We start from the raw sequence: 14,689 nt of genomic DNA on the forward strand, positions 1-14,689 counted from the left end.
TTAGGAATTGAAGGTAGTGTTAAATGTATCAGTTAGAAGCTGCTTATGTATATGTTGTTCAGATTTTCAGATTAGTGATTTATATGTTTTTTTTTTCTATTCTGAGTGATGAATTAGTGTACAATTAAACAAATTATGTGCTTCTGTATGTGTCAGTGTTCTATTTTAGTGTTGCATTCTGACTTCCGAGTGATGAATTAGTGTACAATTAAATATACAATGTTGCTAATGGTGTGTTCTATTAAAGATGAATAACTGTACTATTGCATTCTCAATACAAAGATCTGGTGTCCTATTTTGTGGTGTCATATTTTGTGATGGTGAAGGGTGATTATTAATGAGACCTCCTATAATGTTCAGATATGATGGAGAACCATGATAGGGGAAGTGGAGTGGATGTTTGTGGTCTAGGTGTCGAAGTAATGTCACATAGAGAAGTAGTTGACTTTGAAGATGGGAACTCTCCTGACATGCAATGTATGGACCTAATTGCACATGCATCTCTACCTCCAACAATTAAAGATGGACCTGATGGTTGTGTTCAAGGTGAAACATGTTATAGGACCCCTACCCGTACAATACAGACTGTGCACACTGTTGTATCTAGTAACAAAATCAGTGTTGTTAGTGTAGTCGAGGAACCTAAGGAGGGCATGATTTTTAAAACTTAGCAGGATGTTGAAGCCTATTATAAGGAATATGCTGAACAGCTTGGGTTTGGTGTCAGCAGGGTTCAAGGTTCATTCTCTAAGAAGGATAAGGAAAGGAGGGGGACTACATGGAGGTGTGAATGTTGGGGGAGACCGGACATGAGAGCAGTGAGAGCGGCGAAGAAGAGGGCTAAATCAATGGAAGTTGTTGGTTGCAGTAATTTAGTTGGAGGGGTTATTGCGGAGCCTGAGTTGAATCGTTGCAAAAGAAAGTCCAAAAAGTGTGAGTGTGGTGCTAAGATTTATGCTAGTGTTAACGACGATGGTGAGTGGGAGTTGAGAACTGTTATTTTGAAGCACGATAACCATGATTTAATCCCAAACGGAGCGAAGTTGGTAAAAGAGTATAGAATGAAGCAAATGACATCCACTGTTAGGAAGAGGTTGGTGAATTATTATGATGAGAGGGTACCCGTGTCTCGTATACATGGCTGCACTGCTATTGAAATGGGAGGGGTTGAGAACATGTCGATGACGGTTAAGGATTTCCAACATGAGGTTTACAAGGAGCGCCACTGTTTAGGGTATTTTTACCCTAGACAAGTGGACTAATGAGGAGGTGCCACGTGTCAGAGGCTGGCAGGTCACCCTTGACCAATCTCCAGTTGACACGTGGCCTCTCCAGATACTTTCGTAGAATTGCGGCCTTCAAGGGCCCAATTCCCCAAAATCCGCCATTTGGCGGCGCAGCCCATCAGTCCTAGGTCAGAATGACCTAGGGAGGGGCACTTTTCCCAATGACCCTATAAATAGGGAGATATTTCCCCAATTTGGGGGACATTCAGAAATTTACTATCATTTATTACATCCTACTTTCTCTCTCATCAGAGAACTCCTGAGCTTGGAATCCAAGCAGATCCCCACCTAAATTTCCGCACTTTTTACTCTCCTTCAAGTTACTAACTTGAGCGTTGGAGGCGGAGCACCACCCAACCGGTGTCTTTGTTGATTTTGCAGGTACAGAGCCAGCAGGACCAGTCTTCGAGTTGTAACTCTCCCAAGGGACAAAAATACCCAAAACATTTGGCGCCGTCTGTGGGGAGAGTACTTCAAGATGGTTCAAAATTCTGTACCAATTCTTAACTCTACTTCTCTGCGTCCGGTTACTCAGGCGGGTAACCAAGAGGACTTACAACCGGTTATTCCACCGGAAGGCTTTGAAATCCCTCAACCTGCGCCTCAGCCTCAGCCAGAGGTATTCACTGAGGAGGAGGAAGAAGAAGACAATGATGTGGAGACCTACATAACCAAAGATGGCTCCCTCATCTCTAAATCCATTCGTTCCTGAGATCAACTGGAGCGAAATCTAGACCAGGCGGGTCCAAGCAGGCGGCCCACTGGGAGGTCAGACGGGGAAACCCGGAAGACCAGAGGAGAGGCTCCAGTCACCCGGAATGAGCTCATGAAATTCATGAACTCCTTCAAGGGTGAAATTAAGGAGATGATCAACAACAAGGCTGGCTCTAGTAAGAGTCCGCCGGCTAAAAAGACTCCCAATGATGGGAAGAAGAAGAAGCCGGTCAAGGACAGGCAGCCAACTCCACACCCAAAGGAGAAAGCAGCCGCAAAACTTGACTGGTCCAAGATTCTGATGCCCCAGAGGCAGCCCCGGCAACCCTAGCCGGAGGCCAAAAAGGCGTTTACCTTCGATGCTAGACATGTCATCAATTGAAGGAGACAGCAACAGTCTGAGTCAGCTTCTACCTCAAGCTTTCCAGACAGCTTCAAGGAATCTTCTGCAAGGAACTCTATGTCCTTGCATGAGAGTCGGACAGACGGAAAATCCGTCAACACCGAACCTCAACTCATGATAGGGTCTATGCCATACGCACCCCAGGCGCAGTATGGGCAATATGGCCTCCAGTTTATGCAGCCACCCCCATTCGGAGGTCAGGCGGCATATACCAATGTCCAGCCACTGGACTGGCAGCTACAGCTGATGAGGCTAGGCGAACATCCGTCTGCCTTTGCAGCCAATATAACCGAGGCGGCCCAGCCGGCCAAGGTTAAGAATGTTTTGGTTGGTGCTTATGATGGCACCACCAACCTAGAAGACCACCTAATGGCATATACCAACCTAATGTGTTTACAAGGTTAGGACGACGCCACCTGGTGTCGCTGTTTCCCGGCTACATTGAAGGGCATTGCCCAACAATGGTTTGGCAACTTGCCAGCCGGGTCTATTGATTGCTTCAAGAAGCTAGCCTTCTTATTTGCCACCAACTTCTTAATGAACATCCCTGCTAAGAAAACAAGTTTAGACTTGAGTACCATTAAGTAGGGAGAGAGAGAAGGGCTACGCTCATATGTCAGGCGATTCAACCTGGTCAGGATTCAGATCCAGGGGCTGTCTGACGAGGTAGCATTTACAGACTTCTTCAAGGGTCTGAGAGACGGGTCGACCTTTAAGTTCGACCTTGTCAGAAAAGGGGCATTTACGCTACAGGCGGCCCTGAGGGAGGCGGAAAGCTATATTTAAGCAACCGACCTCTGCACGCCTGGTAGCCAGACGGACTCCAAAAAGTCTGACAAGCAAAAAGAGAGCCGGTCTGCTCAGCCGGCAAAGAAAAAAGAAGAGAGAAAGAAAAGAAAAGAAGTCTGGGCGGTCAGTGATTCTGAGCAGCCGTCCTAGAAAAAGAAAAAAGAGTTTAAACCGTACGTTCCCCGGTACGAGTTTAACAAAGACTGTAACTCCATCCTCATGGAGGTAAAGGACCGGCTGTCCATTGAGAAGCCGAATCCAATGAAGAGTTCTGTCCAGTCACGGAACAAAAATAAATTTTGCCAGTTCCATGAGGAGGTTGGCCATGACACCAACGACTGCTTCAGTCTACAGTGGACGTTGGACCGTCTGGCTGACAAAGGGCTTTTAAAGTCCTACATTTCTAAGTCCCCAGCCGGGGCAAAAAAGAAAAACAAGGGTCAGCCCTCCAAGGCTACCCCCCAGCCTACTAGTAGTTCGGATACCGACAGGGATCCGGTCTACACCATAGCAGGCGGATTCTCTTGTGGTGGCCCTACCATCCGGGGCACCAAAAGCCATCTTCGAAAGATGGATAAGGATGATGATGAGCTGGCGTCTGCCAGCTCCATTTTTCCGGATGTCCTCATTACTGAGAAGGACAGGGGCAGCGTCCGCCGCCCGCATGACGACCCGGTTGTCATTGAATGTAAGGTCGCCAACCAGTTAGTTGGGCGCATCCTTATTGACACCGGCAGCTCGTCATACATCATCAGCCTCCGGTGCTTGTAGAAGCTGAAATACAGCTCCAGCAGCATGCATCCGGTCACCCACCCCTTGGTTGGTTTTGGGGGTGGGATGGTCTATCCAGCCGGAAGAATTGACTTACCCATCCGGCTGGGAGAGAAGGGCCAGGGACGACATATTGTCATCAGATTCTTGGTCGTTGAGGAGTTGACCGCCTATAACATTATTCTTGGGAGGCCAACCCTCAACAAAGCCAAGGCGGTAATCATCCCGTCTCTTATGCTCATCAAGTATGAGAGGGATGATGGTTCTGTTGGTTCCCTAAACGGGGATTAGAAGACGGCCCGGGAGTGCTATCTCTCAGCCGTCAAAGATACTGTGGCCTCAGACGGCCAAGGGAAGGAACCAATAGATCTTGACAATGTCAAGGATGCCAATTCACCCCACCAGCAGCTGGAAAAAGAGAAAAGCTGCAGAGCTGGTGGAGGTGAAGAAAGAAAAGAAATAGCAATCACTGACCGGTGAACGGTCAGAAGAGCTCCGTCCCCAACCGGCTGGTGAAAGTATTGATCTTGTTCTGGACGACAGCCGTCCAGAGCGAACTGTTAAGGTTGGGATGGTTGCTAATGCTGTTCTGGGTGCAGACTTGCACCTTTTGTTGAAAGAATTCAAAGATGTGTTTGCCTTTGAAGTGGAAGAGATGCCAGGCATCAGCCCAGATCTCGTTGTCCACAAACTTGCCGTGGATCCAAAAATGAAGCCCATCCGGCAAAAGAAGAGAAACCACGGTGAGGAAAGAAGTCAGGCGACAGCTGCCGAAGTAAAAAAGCTGCTGGATGCCAGGTTCATTCGGCCTTGTAATTTCCCCGACTGGGTGGCAAACGTTGTGCTTGTAAAGAAGCCGAATGGTACCTGGCGGATGTGTGTAGACTACACAGACCTCAACAAGGCATGCCCAAAGGATAGTTATCCACTTCCAAAAATTGACAGCTTGGTTGATTCAACAGACGGTCATGCCTTGATGAGTTTCATGGATGCCTATTCCGGCTTCCACCAGATACCCCTGTGGAAAAAAGATCAAGAGAAGACGGCCTTCGTCACTGATCAGGGGCTATTCTATTATACTGTGATGCCGTTTGGCTTGAAGAATACGCCGGCTACGTTCCAACGGATGATTAATACAGTCTTCATTAGTCAAATTGGGAGGAACGTAGAAGCTTATATTGATGACATGATAGTTAAATCCAAGCAGCAGGCGGATCACCTTGCTGATCTCCGAGAAACCTTCACCACACTCAGGCGGCATAAGGTTATGTTAAATCCTAAGAAATGCGTCTTTGGTGTTGAGTCTGGGAAGTTTCTCGGATTCCTGATTGATCAAAGGGGGATAGAGGCTAACCCTGAGAAGATACAGGCGGTAATTGACATGAAGTCACCCCGCACTGTTAAGGAAGTATAGAGACTCACCGGTTGCCTGGCCGCCTTGGGACGATTCCTCAGCCGGTCAGGTGATAAATGCCTTTACTTTTTCCAAGCAATCAGGAAGAAGACTAGATTTGAATGGGGGGATGATGCTGAGGCGGCCTTCCAGAAATTGAAAGAACACTTGCACTCTTTGCCAAGGCTTGTCAGTCCTTTGCCTAGAGAAAAGTTGTACATGTACTTAGCCCTCAGTGCCGTTCTCCTTGCTGAACGAGACGGTACTCAGCTCCCGGTATATTTCATTAGCCATGTGTTGAAAAATGCTGAACTCCGATACCCCATGGTGGAAAAATTTGGTCTTGCTTTATATATGGCCTTCAAAAAGTTGAAGCCATACTTTCTGGCCCATCCGGTTGTAATTTACACCGACCAGCCTCTCAAGCGGCCAATGTTTACTCTGGAGTCATCCGGAAGAATGTTAAAGTGGGCTATTGAAATGCAAAGTCTTGAAATCACCTACGAACCAAGGAAAGCAGTGAAAGGTCAGGTGTTTGCCGACTTCATTGTTGAAATGACTCGTCCGGTTCTTCCGGATAATATTGATCAGGTTTGGAAGGTGTATGTAGATGGGAGCTCTACAAAGAACGGCTGTGGTGCAGGCATTTCTTGTGAATCTCCAGAAGGAGATAAATATGAGTATGCACTACGGTTCAAGTTTCAGGCCTCAAATAATGAGGCAGAGTATGAAGCCCTACTAGCCGGAATCCGCATGTGTAAGGCGGCAGGAGCAACAAAGATTGACGCCCATTCTGATTCTCAGTTGGTTGTTAGCCAGTATGAGGGCACTTATGAAGCAACTCATCCGACTATGATCAAATATCTTCAGGCTGTCAAAGATGAGGCTGGGACACTCGAGGAATTCAGATTGAATCAAGTGCCCCGGTCAGATAACCACCCGGCGGATGCGCTGTCAAAGTTGGCATCATCCGCCTGCCATGATACGCCTCGGTCAGTCTTTTGGGAAGTTCTTGAAAAAAGAAGTATTTATGAAGAGCCCATTGGAATTCTGGATCGAAGTTCTACTTGGATGGATGGCATCCGGGCGTATCTTGCAGACGGTACGCTCCCTGATTCACCTCAGGAGGCAGCCGTCATGAAAAAGAGAGCAGCTAACTTCGAGTTGAGAAATGGAGAACTCTTCAAGGCTGGATTTCTCAAGCCCTTGTTGAAGTGTGTTACCCCAGAGAAGGGGAAAGAGGTTCTCGAAGAGCTGCATGCGGGATTCTGCGCCTCCCATATAGGCGGCAAGTCCCTAGCCGTCAGAGCCAGGCGGCATTATTTTTGGCCTACCCTTGAGGCAGACGCCAAAGATTTTGTGAAGAAATGTGATAAATGCCAAAGGTTTGGCAAGCTAATACATCGCCCGGCTACTGATCTGACGGCAATCCACAGCCCAGTCCCGTTTGCTAAATGGGGCATGGACATTTTGGGTCCTTATACGCCTGCTCCAGGCGGAAAACGCTATATCTTGGTGGCTGTGGACTATTTCACCAAATGGGTAGAGGCGGAGGCAGTTAAGAATATCAAGACAAAGGATGTCATCTCTTTCATCTGGAAGAATATCATCACCCGGTTTGGGGTACCTATGTCTATGGTATTTGACAACGGCCCTCAGTTTGAAACGCCACAGCTCAAGACTTGGTTAAGAGATCAGGGTATCTCAAGTTACTTCGCCTCAGTTGGCCGTCCTCAAGCAAACGGTCAGGTTGAGGCATTCAACACACTCATCTCAGACGGCATCAAAAAGAAAATTGAAAGAGCCGGTGGTTTATGGGCTGAAGAGTTAATTCATGTTCTATGGGCCATCCAGACAACTGCCAAGGGGTCAACCGGAGAAACCCCATTTCTCATGGTATACGGAGCTGAAGCCGTTTTGCCCATTGAACACTATGAGCCTACGCTCAGAGTGATGCTCTATGATGAAGAGGCAAATTGGGAGGCCATGCGGCTGGCATTGGACTCCCTCCCGGAACGCAGGGGCAATGCTGCCCTGCGACATGAGATATACCGTCTGAGAATGACGAGAGCCTACAACAAAAGAGTGCACAAACGCCCTTTGAAAGTGGACGATTTTGTGTTACGGAAAATGGAGGCAACCGGTAGGGCCAATGAGCTTGGAAAGCTAACTCCTAATTGGGAAGGCCCCTACCGGATTTATGAAGAAGTTAGGGATGGCACATACCGTCTGGAAACCCCAGACGGTAGACGCCTGCCTAGAACTTGGAATGTAGATAACTTAAAAAAGTACTACTTCTGAGTATTGTAAAGTTTTTTATAACAAGAAGTGTTATTTCCTTCTGGGTTTACCCAAACTAGTATTGTAAGGTTTAGTAACAAATTTACTATGTGAATAACTTGAGGCCAATGGCCAGATAAAAAACTAAGTATGACACATAGTATTCAAAATCAAAAGTCCATAGTGACAAGAGGCCAATGGCCGGATTCTTAAGCTAGGCACAAAACCGCCTAGTGGCTATGCAGCCGGTTTCCAACTAGACCAGAGGCCAATGGCCAGAAGGTTGTCTTTTTTACAAATTCGTCTACCCTGTTATGGATATAGGCGTCCGGCGACACCCCTCCGGGTGCAATCGTCGCAGAGAACAGCCACCTTGCTCGTTCTATGTACCCATGCAGGCGGCAAAGATTGAACGGCTAAATTAGCCAACTCATAGCTGTCTGACTTAACTTTTTCTTCTAAGTAATTTTTGGTCGTGAAAACTCCGGATGTTTTCAAACATCAGCCGGAGTACCATCATAAGCTCTTACTTAGGATTATTTTATCTTCAAGTTGCGCACTCCTCTTGTTGGGGCAAAACCTTTTTGCGTAATGGCTACAAAAGAATACCTATGCAGTTTGATACCGACTGGGGTAGAGGTTGTATGCCTGTCATTTGACCGGCTGTGTACTTGGTTTGGGGCAATCACTATTGTGATTGATTGTCTTACAAACATCCCATACTCTTGTAAGTATGAGAAGATTCCAAGACAATCAATCCTTTTTCAGATTAAACCAACCACACAGCCGTCCAGGGGCAAGGACAGCCGGATTGGTACCTGTCGCATACTTTTCATAAGACAGGCAAAATCACAAGTATATATATTGGGTATATATGCAAAATTGAAAAACTGAAAAAATTGAAAAATTGTGCAAGTGTAAGAAAAACCGACCGAGTCGGTATACTTCATAAAATAAACTGGCTCGAGGCCAGGCATGATTGTTAGCCGGATCCACATCCGGTATACAGAGAAACAAAAAAAATTACACAAGTACTCGGCACACAGGCCGGAAAAGCAAAGGTTGGCATACAGCCGCTGAGAAAAGTGAAAAAAAATGGTTGGCATACTGCCGCGGAAAGGGAAGAGAGCTACTCTTGGGGCTGGTCCGGCTGGGCCTGGGATGTAAAAGGAACTTCCTCCGGAACCACAGCCTCTTCAAGGCTGGCTGTCCTTGGTGCCCAATTCCTTCATTATCTCATCAAGGTCCGGCTCCTCAATGTCCGAGACCTCAGCGCCATTCTCCGCTGCCCAGGGCTTGAACCGAGGCGGAGCAGGATCCCCAAGAACCTTGGCATCATACGCCGCAGTGGCGTAGTCATACCTCAGCTTGTAGACATCAAAGTCTACCTCAGGGTAGAGAAGCCCCTAGGCCATCCGGAGGCGGATCTCATTATCCCGCTCATTCTCTTTGATGAGCCTCTCCTGCTCAGCCTTGAGCTCTTCTTGGTGCTGATTCCTCAAGCTGACAATCTCGGCAACCAGCCGGGAATTATCCTTCCTGAGATCAGCATTCTCTTTGTCTGCTCCCTCCAAGGCCTTGAGGTCTGAGCCGGCATTTTGCAGCTGGAGCTCCAGGTCGTTGATTCGGTTGTTAGCCGCATCATTAGCAGCCGTTAAACTCTTGACCAGCTCCTCCTGTTTCAACTCCAGTGCTTTAATCTCAAGATCAAACATATTATATGCATATTCAGCAGAGTTGAAATTTTGTTGAGCCCTTCTCTTGGCATCAGTTACCTCTTCCTGCTTCCTCCGGAATGGCACCCGGAGCCCATCCACCCGGACCATAAACTATGCAAGGTCATCCGGGAAATTAAACACTTAGCAACAAAAAGAAAAATGAAATGAACTGAAATGAAAAGGGGCAAGTTCTACTTACCTCCGCCAGCTGCCCCAGAATTTGGTCGAAGTCGACCTCGTGGCGGTTGGGCACGGAGTTCTTCTCCGACTGGGTGAGAGTCCTCACCATTCTTTTGCCAAACCCCGCCAAGTCAGGGGGCCCAAAAGTAGCATCTGCACCATAAGAAGGACTCGGTGAGAGACTAGCAGCGTATTTGGCATTCATTCTTTGCCGGCTACTCACGGAACCCCCGGAAGGGTCAGTCATAGTCTTGACGCGCATAAAATCAAGCGTCCAAGGAATCTCTATCTTACCTTTAGAGTCGGCCATCGTCGGCTCCTCTCCTCCGACTGCAGCACCACCTGCAGCCATGGGTGGTTCGCCACCCTTCGATGCTTCAGAAGCATCCGACTTTTTCTTACTTGACTTCTCTGAGCTTTCACTCAGAGTCGCCATAACATTGGGGCCTTTTCCCCCGGTTGTTGGGCGGTCTTTGGCATCAGAGCCGGAGACCGTTGAGCTTGCCTTCTTCCCGGCTTTGGCAGCCGGTTTTTGGAGTTGCTCATCCCCTGGCCTTTTTAAGACCTTTGTCATTGAGCGGGGGAGGATGCCAGTTGAAGCCTGCAAAAACGCAAGTAAAACATTAGTCATCCGGTATTGAAAAGACTTGAAAAAATTCAAGAGAAGTTGAAGTTTATCTTACCCCGCCTTTCTTGGCCTCCTTGGCCTCAATAGAAGCCTTCTTGGCCATAATTTGCTCCTTGCGGAGCTGAGCTGTTGACTTAGCCGGCGTCTTGGCTGGGTCAACCATTTTCTTTGCTTCCGCTGCAGAAAAACATGAAAAGTGTTAGAACGAGAAAAAGTTCAAGGCATGAAAGTATTAAAATTGCAAGCGGAAAACCGCCGGGTGGGTGAGTGTATCTACCCTGTGGAAACATAGGACTCAACCCGCAGGCGGACAAGAATCTCTCGTCCGCAAAGAAATCCGGATGGGGGATCCAGTTTTTTGGAACAACTATATGAGACCCATCCCCCAAGGGCTCAATTGTTGTCTTGAAGAACTCCGGCTCCATTATCTGCACCCGGACTTTGGTAGAGAGAGCCGGGCGTACACACTTCTGGCCCACCAAAGCCAACTCCTTATTGTAGCGCCGGAGAATCTTGTTCATTTTCAGAGAAGGGGAGGAGACTAAATACCACTTGTCTTTCCAACCTCCACACTTGGACACTTTGTCCAAAGTCATTAAGTATTCCGGGAGCGTGGAAATAGTGTACCACGCCCCGTATCTGCATGGGGCACTCTTGAGATAGTGCATATGGGCGAATGCAGTGAAACTGGGCTCAATGTCCTGGAGCTCGCAGGCGGCAATGTAGCTCAGGATATTGACCCAGGAGTTGGGTGTCAATTGCCACACCCCCAAGTCGTACCCCTTCAGAATATTCCGGATGCCACGGTGAAGGGGGAAGCGGAGGCCGGCTTCTATCACCGCCTCATAGCAGACAAAGTAATTGTCCACATTGTTAATGTCGTCCCCCCAAGCTAGTACAGCATCAGGCGGAGGGACGATAATATCCCAATCTTCCCCGAATGGGTGTTGTTGTTTGAAGGCTTCAAAGCCACTTTCCAGAAGAGAGATATCTCCTGGCTTCATCTGGGTTTTCAGAGGATCCGGATTTATTTCTTTCATTGCTGTTTGGCGATAAGCCTCAGCAAGGTCCTCTTTATCAGAGCCGGATTCCTCTGACTCTTCAGCAACCTTCTCGGCTGAGTTATTTGGTTGTTCTGGAGAGGAGGCAGTTTCCTCACTGTCTCCCCTTGATTCATTACTGCTGGAGGTAGACGGGGCGTCCTCATCTGAGTTATTTTGCTCAGCCGCCTCGTAATCCTCCTCCCTCACAACTTCATCTGCGGGCACTACCCTAGTGCGCCGCCTCCTGGGCTTGATAGCCGTCTGTTTGACTCTAGCCATTGTGTCCTTCACAGACACAGAGAGGGAAGAAGCCGGAGATGAGCAAAGCACTCCAGAAACTCCAGACAAGGCACCCCCGGTTCTAGACTCAGCCGTCCCTAGTGACCGGCTGAGCGTCCTAGGCAGTGCCGTGTGTGCAAAAGGAGAGCCCATTTTATTTTTGAAAATCAATGTATACAGCCGGAAACGAGTGTATACAGGCTAAAGAAAAAGAAAAAGAAAAGGAAGAAAACTTAAAGAAGGAAACGGATAGTTACCTTACTTTGAGTTCTGAAAATCTGAAAACGGCAAAGTAACCGGTGACCGGGTGACTTCGAAAGAGCACACGGAAATCTTGGACTTGCTTAAATGCAACCGGGATCAGAGCACCTCTCTCTAGAAAACTCTCTTTCTCTCTCTAAAAGGTCAAGGAATATAAAAGTGAAGAGGAGAGGGGGGGTAAATCCCTATTTATAGGGGTGAAACGGTGGAAATCCCCGTCACCTCCGTCAAAAACTAGCCGTTTTTACTGTTCATCTCTCACTGGCTGACACGTGTCACAGGCGCCACGTGGCCTGCCACGTGCCACCTGTGAGGGGCAAATGTTTAGGGTATTTTTACCCTAGACAAGTGGACTAATGAGGAGGTGCCACATGTCAGAGGCTGGCAGGTCACCCTTGACCAATCTCCAGTTGACACGTGGCCTCTCTAGATACTTTCGTAGAATTGCTGCCTTCAAGGGCCCAATTCCCCAAAATCCGCCATTTGGCGATGCAGCCCATCAGTCCTAGGTCAGAATGACCTAGGGAGGGGCACTTTTCCCAATGACCCTATAAATAGGAGGATATTCCCCCAATTTGGGGGACATTCAGAAATTTACTATCATTTATTACATCCTACTTTCTCTCTTATCAGAGAACTCCTGAGCTTGGAATCCAAGCAGATCCCCACCTAAATTTCCGCACTTTTTACTCTCCTTCAAGTTACTAACTTGAGCGTTGGAGGCGGAGCACCACCCAACTGGTGTCTTCGTTGATTTTGCAGGTACAGAGCCAGCAGGACCAGTCTTCGAGTTGTAACTCTCCCAAGGGACAAAAACACCCAAAACAGCCACCTTTGGATGGAAGGTGGGGATGCGGCTGCTATGATGTCATACTTTGAGTATATGATGGCCGATAGTCAGAATTTTTTTCATGCTAATCGTTTAGTTGAAGAAGGTCGGTTAAAAGATGTGTTGTGGGTTGATGCTCGTAGTCGAGCTGCTTATGAATACTTCGGGGATGTAGTGTGTTTTGATGCTACATACTTGACTAATGAGCATGAATTGCCGTTTGTGAATTTTGTTGGGGTCAATCACCATGGACAGTCTATTTTGTTGGGGTGTGCATTGGTGTTTCATGAAGACACAGATACGTTCAGATGGATTTTTCGGCAGTGGCTGTGTTGCACGGGGAATAAAGCCCCGGTCGGTATCCTTACAAATCAAGCTGCTGCGATGTGTAAGCCGTTGGAAGAAATTATGCCAAACACTATACACAGGTAGTGCATCTGGCATATCATGTCGAAATTCCCAGAAAAGCTTGGCAAATGCCCGATGTAAGTGATCTTATTCATGTCTTTAACTATGATATGTCATGTTGTCTTTTTAATCTTGTTTGAGATTAGCTGATATATAGTAAAGTATGTGGTTTATGGTGGATATATATACACTAGTAAGGGTATCATATCAATGTATTACCTTGTATAAAGTGTATAAATTTGGTTTTATTCTGTCTACAGAAGCCCTCACTTTGACTGAGTTTGGAGAAACGCATGTTTCGAAAACGAAAGTTAAAGTAGCGATAGGGACGGAGAATGATTCAGAACGTTCTGCGATCCTAAATCATTCTTGTAACGCCGATACCTACAAACTAGCCTTAGTTAAACAGATAAAAGAGTTAAGAAACGCGTATCTTGCACCGTCGAGCACACGTCTCTGGGGGTAACCGATTTTGTTTCTGCATGCTGTTGTTGTGATGACCTCCACAAGCTAAGGGATATCGCCTGAAGACTGCTCTGCTTGTAGCTGCCTTCAATTTTCGCTGTGACAGTATTCCACATCTTAGGGAACACCATCGAAGATTGCTTTGCTTGTAGCAGTCTTCTGCCGTTTTGTGACCATCTTCCACAAGCCAGGGAACATGATCAAAGATAACTCTGCTTGTAGTCATCCTCAGATTTTTGACAATTTCTCATATCTTAGGAAAAACTGTTGAAGATAGCTCTGCTTGTAACCATCTTCAGCCTTTATGACGATTTTCAACATCTTAGGGATTATCCTCGAAGATTACTTTGCTTGTAGCAATCCTCTATTTGGCGTGATAACTTTCCTTGGAAAGTTATCGAAGATCACTTCTTGTTGATCCTCAGTTTGCTGGTGCTTCGTTATAATGCTTGTTGTGTTGTTGCCTGTGTTTTGATGTGCTTTGATGTTTGCATTTGCTATTTGCGTTTGCGGTTTGCTTTATGAACCAATATCTTGGTGCTTGCGATGAGCCAATGCTTAGGCGCTTAAGCTAAGTGAGACGATCATCATCAGGTCGATCACTTACTGTGATTGTAGTCGAGCCGACTACTAATCATGTCAATTTGCTTATAGGGGCTAACTGGCGTACCAAGGAACCCAAAATTATTGCATGTGGTCCGCATAAATCAACATGGGAGCCACAAATTATGTCACTGAGGAAAAATATCCGGTGCGCGCCTTATGTTCTGTCGCGGCGCAACAGGCTTGTCGTAGCGCGACATGTCTGTTGTTTCGCGCTGGACTCGGGTTTTCCAGATTTAAACCCCTTCTCCTTCATTTTGCTGTTCGTGCCTCTTTTGTTTCGTTTTCGCTCGAAAATTCTCTTGACTCGTTCTCCTTCGTTTCTAAACGAAATTCGCTCAAGTTTTTTGCAAATCGAAGCTTGTGATCTCTAGTTTGCCAATCTATGTAAGTTTTGCTCAAACTCACTTTATTTCATGCAAATTTTTATGCATGTTTACTCGCGGTTTTCCGGAAAAACCGAGAATGTTCTTGCTCAATTTTCTTTGTTTGTCAAATTTTATGCCATGAATTTACTTGTTTATGTTTGTATATCACCTTAGGAGTGTTTTGAGACTTGTTTGACTCAATTTGGTGGAGAAATGAGCGATTTGCCATTGTTGGACTCCTTAAGTTCGTGAGAACAATGTGACTTGTTCT

The 14,689-nt window shown here is 46.9% G+C and overlaps 1 pseudogene; it reads left to right on the forward strand.

Moving 5' to 3' along the window:
• The first annotated feature begins 12,583 nt into the window (after nt 1-12,583).
• On the forward strand, nt 12,584-13,006 carry LOC145592202 (protein FAR1-RELATED SEQUENCE 8 pseudogene; annotated as a pseudogene).
• The last annotated feature ends 1,683 nt before the right edge of the window (nt 13,007-14,689 follow it).

This window comes from Chenopodium album, chromosome 18 (genome assembly GCF_948465745.1).
Source record: "Chenopodium album chromosome 18, dcCheAlbu1.1, whole genome shotgun sequence".
Taxonomy (NCBI): Eukaryota; Viridiplantae; Streptophyta; class Magnoliopsida; order Caryophyllales; family Amaranthaceae; genus Chenopodium; species Chenopodium album.